This window comes from Colobus angolensis, unplaced genomic scaffold (assembly GCF_000951035.1).
Source record: "Colobus angolensis palliatus isolate OR3802 unplaced genomic scaffold, Cang.pa_1.0 Scaffold6, whole genome shotgun sequence".
NCBI classification, from domain to species: domain Eukaryota; kingdom Metazoa; phylum Chordata; class Mammalia; order Primates; family Cercopithecidae; genus Colobus; species Colobus angolensis.
This window is the reverse complement of record NW_012119598.1, coordinates 8,047,637-8,055,411: the sequence shown is the minus strand read 5'-3', so window position 1 is coordinate 8,055,411 and position 7,775 is coordinate 8,047,637. Positions and strand designations below refer to the sequence as shown.

Genomic DNA, 7,775 nt, shown 5'->3' with positions numbered 1-7,775 from the left:
TGAGGCCACGAGTTCGAGACCAGCCTGGGCAACGTAATGAAACTCTGTCCCTATAAAAAAAAATTTAAAAAATTAGCTGGGTGCGGTGGCATGTGCCTGTACTCCTAGCGACTTGGGAGGCTGAGGTGGGAGGATCCCTTGAGCCCAGGAGGTTGAGGCCACAGTGAGCCCTGATCGTGCCAGTGCACAACAGCCTGGGTGACACAGTGAGACCTTGTCTCAAAAAAAAAAAAGAGAATTTTTTTTCCGGGGAGTTTGTCTCCAGTGTTTTTGGTTATTGTCATCCTTATGTGTATGTGTAGAATCTTTTCCAAATTGTGGTAAAATACATGTTACAGAAATCTGAACTGTTTTTAAGTGTACAGTTCACTGACATGAAGCACATTCACACTGTTGTGCGCCATCACCACCACCCATCTCCAGAACATTTTCATCTTTCCAAACTGAAGCTCTGTACCCATTAAACAGTAACTCCCATGCCCTCCCGCTCTATGAATCTGACTCCTCCAGGTATCTGAAATAAACGGAGCTATCCAGTATTTATTTTTCTGTGTCTGGCTTATTTTTACTAAGCGTGATGTCCTCGAGGTTCATCCTTGTGGTCCCAGGTGCCAGAATTTCCTGCCTATTTAAGGCTGAGTAATATTCCATTGTATGGATAGGCCACATTGTGTTTATCCATTCATCCATCATCAGTGGTCACTCGGTTGCTTCCACCTTTGGGTTACCACGAATAATATTGCCATGAACACTGCTGTACAAATATACCTTCAAGATCCTCTTTTCTTTCTTTTCTTTTCTTTTTTATGAGACAGAGTCTTGCTCTGTCGCCCAGGCTGGAGTACAGTGGCACGATCTCAGCTCACTGCAAACTCCCCCTCCTGGGTTCAAGTGAGTCTCCTGCCTCAGCTGCCTGAGTAGCTGGAATTACAAGTGCCTGCCACCACGCCTGGCTAATTTTTGTATTTTTAGTAAAGACCGGGTTTCACCATTTAGCCAGGCTGGTCTTGAACTCTTGACCTCAGGTGATCTGCCTGCCTCAGACTCAGCCTCAGCCTCCCAAAGTGCTGGGATTACAGGCGCGTGCCACCATGTCTGGCTAATTTATTTTTGAGACAGAGTTTCACTCTTGTTGCCCAGGTTGGAGTGCAATGGCATGATCTGGACTCACTGCAACCTCCACTTCCTGGGTTCTAGCGATTCTTCTGCCTCAGCCTCCCTAGTAACTGGGATTATAGGCATGAACCACCACATCCAGCTAATTTTGTATTTTTAGCAGAGATGGGGTTTCACCATGTTGGCCAGGCTAGTCTCAAACTCCTGACCTCAAGTGATTCACTCACCTCGGCCTCCCAAAGTGCTGGGATTACAGGCATGAGCCACTTCACCCAGCTGCCCGGCTCATTTTTGTATTTTTAATAGAGACGGGGTTTCACCATATTAGCCAGACTGGTCTTGAACCCCTGACCTCAAGTGATCTGCCCGCCTCGGCCTCCCAAAGTGCTGGAGTTACAAGCGTGAGCCATTGTGCCCAGCCAAGACTCTGTTTTCAATTCTCCTGGAGGTATACCCAGTGGTGAGATTGCTGGATCATATGGTAATTGTCTGTAGTTTTTTTGAGGGACTGCTATACTATTTTCCACACTGGCGGCACCATTTTACATTCCACCAACAATGCACAAGGGCTCCAATTTCTCCACACCTTCACCCACCATTGTTATTTTCTGTTTGTTTCTGTTTTCTTTTTTTTTTTAGTACAACTTCCCTTTAATTTTTTTCCAGATAATAGTTCGTCTTGAGTCTTTAAGGACTCAGCTCTTTACATGGGCTTTGCTGGTGGTTGCAGGGCAGCACCCACAGGTCTAAACAGGGTGGGGGTGTTCGGTCCTTGCGGGCTTCATGAGATTGATTTCTGACTACTTTGCTGTGAATTGCACAACTCATACCGTATTGTAGCTTCACATACAGCTTGGGAACCACATAGACATCGAAGACGCTGGCTTCAGAAACGTCCCTGACTGCTGCGGTCTCCACGACGTTTCAAAAGACGAATTTCCTAATGGGTTTGTCACTGGGCGCACATCAGGCACAGGGCACAGTTACAGCGAACAGGCTGTACGTGGCCGCGGCCCTTTTTGGCGCGACTATTGTTCCTGCTTTTCTTTGTCACCTTGAAGACACAGACGGGAGAGAGGAGCTGTTTCTGTTTTCAATAGTAGCCATCCTCATGGTTGTGAAGTGTGTCCCTAAGACTTTGAAATTAGTTATATGCCAAGTCTTTCCCTTCTAGACCTTTTCTTCTTAATTCAATAGCAACACACACACTCAATGGAAAGATCTTGATCATAATATGGCAGCACATGAGAATTTATGCTCATTACACTCCTCACTGCCCTCGCTGGTCAGTTCTTTGGCAAGCTGGTAAGGTGGTTGGTTGGGAGGGCAGGAATGGATAATATAAAACCATCTTCTCTCTCTAGTCCCAAGTCCTGGGGATGTGAAAGCACATTTCTTCCTCTTTTCTCCCTCTTCTATACTTTTTGGGGTCTCTCTAAGCATTTAGGACACACGTTGAAAAGAAACATGTTGCGTTACAGAAAAGATCAGCCTATTCTGATTCCATTAATTTTAATGGGAATGATCTTTCAGGAAACCTGTTCTGACTTGATCAAGGGCGCTTGGTCTAGGCAGATTCTCCACCTGGCATTCAGAACTTGACAAAAGGTGTGGCTGCTGAAGCAGAGAGGAATGACTCACACCTGCTCGCGACTCAGCAGGGGCCCTACCCAAGGCGGATCCCTTTCTCCTCCTCCTCCCTGTTTTCCTCTGTCTGCTTCAAGCTCTCAGGCCTTCCCTGCTTCCAGGCACCCTGGGAAACAGTGGCTGAAATAACACAGGGATGAATCATCCCATCTGACCAAAAGAAGGGAAGGCAGGAGCAGCTCTTGACTGACTGAGTTTCAAGGCCTGGGTTCCCCAACTCACAGCCACGACAGCGTCAGAGCAGCTTCTGCTTCCACACGTCTGGCTCCGGATCTGGACCAGAGCCAGCTTTCATCAGGATGCCGGTGCACTGATGCAGCAAGCGAGTGCTGTTAATTAGGTCTGGGGTGTATCCTGGCAATTTAAAGAATCACCCAGTGTTGCAATCATAGAACTGTGGCATTTTAGGGCTGAAACGGATTTTACATATACAATGTCATAGAACTTCAGAATTTAAATAACTGGCTCACCAGAGCCAATGGCTTAATTTTCAGAATATTTTCAAGCCGGTTTACTTCAAATTGGTTGTTTGAAATGGGCCTTTAGTGGGATTATTTATACCACAGAAACTGACAAACGCTACAAATCAGGCTTCTCTCTCCTCCCACTCCACAAAGAGCTGATTGTTAAAAAAAATGTACTAGCCCATCATTGACCTTGTGCAAATCCTTCACTTATAGATGAGAAAACCTCGGCCTAGAGACAGGAAACGACTTACCCAGGGTCACACTATTAATTAGCAGCAGAATTTAGAATCCAAATCTTTTGTGTTCTATTTTTTTTTTTTTTTTTTGAGACACAGTCTCACTCTGTTGCCCAGGCTGGAGTGCAGTGGCACAATCTCAGCTCACTGCAACCTCTACCTCCTGGGTTCAAGCAATTCTCCTGCCTCAGCCTCCTGAGTAGCTGGGATTACAGGCACTCGCCACCATACCCGGCTAATTTTTGTATTTTTTGTAAAGGCTGGGTTTCACCATGTTGGCCAGGCTAGTCTTGAACTCCTGACCTCAAGTGATCCACCTGCCTCGGCCTCCCAAAGTCCTAGACGTGAGCCACCACGCCTGGCCTTTTGCATTTTATTTCAATGAGTGGATACCGAAAGCATAGTCCTGTCACCCCAGCCTAGAATCCTGTCAAAAAACAGAAGCAGGAGGACGTTGTTGCACTATCAATAGGGAGTGAGGGATAAATAATTCCTCTGAAAATAGGTTCTCAGGGGAAAGAGACTGACTACTATTAAACCCCTCCTGGAATTCCCTGTCATAGTTTAAGTTGAATATGGGGCAATATTCTTATTATACTTACATGGAATGCCACAGGGAGATGCAGACACTATCGTGTATTTGTAATATCCTCAACAATAAGAGGCTTCATTGCCCTTGAGGGGGAAAGTGGCATGCCCTGTAGGCTGGGGTCAACAGCGTGACCACAAGTAAGAAGAAACAAACTAGACTGGCAATATGTCATTTAGGATGGTTTCTTGGACTTTCTCTATTGTCTTTGTGATAAATGTGACTCCAACACAAAAGCAAATTAACTCTGATGCTCGCATTTTTTCCCCACTGTGTGATTTTCTGTACTTGCACAGCTGAGCTCAAAGTTCTGGTTAGGACTTTTACAGGAGGATAAAAGTCAAGAAAGCATGGACACTTACAAACCAGAGCAGCAGGCATGGCGGCTCACGCCTGGAATCCCAGCACTTTGGGAGGCCAAGGCAGGAGAACCACTTAAGGCCGGGAGTTTGAGGGCCAGCCTGGGCACCATAGTAAGACCCCACCTCTACAAAAAACTTGAAAGTTAGCCAGGTGTGGTGGCGCAAGCCTGTAGTCTCAGCTACTCGGGTGGCTGAGGTGGGAGGATCACTGGAGCCCTGATTGAGCCATAGCACTCCAGCCTGGACAACAGAGCAAGACTGTCACCAAAAGAAAAAACAATTAGGCCGGGCGCGGTGGCTCAAGCCTGTAATCCCAGCACTTTGGGAGGCCGAGACGGGTGGATCACGAGGTCAGGAGATCGAGACCATCCTGGTCTACACGGTGAAACCCCGTCTCTACTAAAAAATACAAAAAAAAAAAAATAGCCGGGCGAGATGGCAGGCGCCTGTAGTCCCAGCTACTCGGGAGGCTGAGGCAGGAGAATGGCGTAAACCCGGGAGGCGGAGCTTGCAGTGAGCCGAGATCGCGCCACTGCACTCCAGCCTGGGCGACAGAGCGAGACTCCGTCTCAAAAAAAAAAAAGAAAAAACAATTAAAGTCTAAGACAGGCAAGGCAAGGAAAGGATGGATGGGAGAGGTGGAGACTCTAGTTAGAGGGTGCATTCCACCGTCTTAGGGTGACTCTGGGGAGCCAGTATGAACCAGTTCCAGGACAACACCGGAGAGGATCAATACCTGTTATTTTATTTAAATTTTATTTATGGTATTTAAATTCTGAAGTTCTATGACATTGTATATATGAAATCCGTTTCAGCCCTAAAATGCCACAGTTCTATGATTGCAACACTGGGTGATTCTTTAAATTGCCAGGATACGCCCCAAACCTAAGTTAGAGGGTGCAGCCTCAAGAGCCGACTCTCAGAAAGGTAAAGGGACGGCCCCGCCCCACAGAGGGCAGTGAGCCTGCGGGGAATGATGGGGCCTCTGCTTCTGTGTGGCTGAACCACCCGGACCAGTGAGACCTGAACAGGAACTGGAGCGGCCAGGTTGCATGGGATGCAGGAGAAGGAAGGAATTGGCCAGGTCTCTCCAGCGGGCTGTCCACACCACAGCCTCCACACTCAACGCTGTAGCCGTCTGCAGTTTGTCTGGTCCGACCTGTCCCACAATGAGTGAGCTCTGCCAAAAGCCACCAGCATCCTTCTCATCCTTTCCTAGAGGCTCATCTCAGTCCCAGCCTCCTCCACCACGGCAGTGTTTGCTACACCTGGTTCCAAGGGAGAGCGCTGCCTCCTTTCCCACCCGCCCCAGCGGCACCCCATGACCCTGTTCTTTACACACTGCGGTGCTGGTAGCTCTTTAGCCTATCACTGTGCTCCTGGCCCTGCTTATAGTCACTGTCTCCAGGGAAGAGTGACAGGATTCCTGGTGTCCCTGACCAGGACAAGGGGTCACTCATGCTGGGCAAAGGAAGAGGGAGGTCAGGCCTGGACAGGCTGACATCTTGCTCAGATGCAAATGCCAGTTGTCAGAGCAGGGGCCCCTATGTGTGGGGAGCAGAAAGAGGCCAGTGAGTGAAACCACTCACTGAAGCAGGGAGCCCAGCCAAGAACTCCAAGGGGCCTTACCAACCTCGGGCTGGGGTGTGAGGAGCTCTGCTCCTCTTTGGAGGGAATCCCATGAGTCCCGTAGAGCACCATGGCTGTGCTGGCATGAGAACCGTATACCCTGCAGATCTGATGTTTACTTACTCTATTCTCTTTTGCTCTCTGTTGGCAATACCTAGAAAAGTCTTTGAAAGTCCCAGCATCTAACAGTAAGAGGGGAAAAAGAAGGAAAGGGTTGTACCTACTCTCAGCCAAAATACTAAAGCAGCAGTAGCTTGCTAAATAGTTATGGGTTTTGGTGGCTGTTGTTGTTGCTTTTTTTTTTTTGAGATGGAGTTTCACTCTTTTTGCCCAGGCTGGAGTGTGAAATGGCATGACCTTGGCTCACTGCAACCTCCGCCTCCCAGGTTCAAGTCATTTTCCTGCCTCAGCCTCCTGAGTAGTTGGGATTACAGGCATGTACCACCACGCCCAGTTCATTTTGTATTTTTAGTAGAAACAGGGTTTCTCCATGTTGGTCAGACGGGTCTCAAACTCCTAACTTCAGGTGATCTGCCTGCCTCGGCCTCCCAAAGTGCTGGGGTTACAGGTGTGAGCCACTGCACCCAGCTGTTTTGTTTTGTCTTTTTGAGTTGGAGTTTCACTCTGTCACCCAGGCTGGAGTGCAGTGGCGTGATCTCAGCTCACTGCAACCTCCACCTCCCAGGTTCCAGCAATTCTCCTGCCTCAGCCTCCCGAGTAACTGGAATTACAGGAACATGCCACCACACCCAGCTAATTTTTGTATTTTTAGTAGAGACGGGGTTTCACCATGTTGGCCAGCCTGGTCTTGAACTCCTGACCTCAGACAATCCACCCACCTCGGCCTCCCAAAGTGCTGGGATTACAGGCGTGAGCCACCACGCCCTGCCGGGTCCTGGGTTTTGAGGTGATTTTTGATTTATGCTACCTCCTCTTTGTAATCCCTCTCCAGACTTCTGAATCTCAGCACTGCCCTCATTCTCCTCCTACATCGCCTCAGTCACCTTTGACGCCTCCTTCTTCTCCTGCCCCATAAATGGGCTGTTTGGCGAGGTCGCGTCCTCTGCTGCCTTCCTGTCTCTTCACTCTTTTCTCCATAGCATCATCTGCTGTTCAAAACTTCAGTTGTAACCTTGGGAGGACGATCCCAAATCTAGCACTGACTTTCTCCAGACACACTGTCAACCTTCTGGGCTGCACTGCCTGGATAGGCAATGGTCGTCTTACCACAGTATTCCCCAAAATGAATTTATTTCTTTCACCCCAAGCTCAACAATTTCAGGATGGCCTTGGACTAGCTCCCTACCCACTTAGCCCTACTTCTAGTTATCAAAGCCTGTTGACTCTATGTCCCTGGTCCCTTTACACCCTCCTCTTTCCAATACTGGCATCCTCACCCAATCCAAGGGTGCCTTACCACTTCCCTGCATCGTTGCAAAACCCTGCAAACTGGTCTCCCCACTTCCAATATCTCCCCATTCTAAATCAACCTAGATCCACCCTGACAGCCTTCCATCAGGAAGCCCAGCCCAGGATTTCTATGCTGCCACCTGAAACACCTTTCCAGCCACAGATGGAGTGCCTTGACCAAAATATACGGTCACTACTCCCTACACACAATCTCATGTTTCCCTACCTGTTTCTTCTCTACAGAACACTCTCCATTGTAACCTCACCTGCTGAAAGACCTTTGAACCTAATCCAAGGCCCTTTGTGTCGTTTTTGTTTT

General features: G+C 48.4%; 1 pseudogene; it reads right to left on the bottom strand.

The window, feature by feature from the left end:
- Positions 1-1,819: 1,819 nt before the first annotated feature.
- On the bottom strand, positions 1,820-7,144 carry LOC105526799 (annotated as a pseudogene).
- Positions 7,145-7,775: the final 631 nt, after the last annotated feature.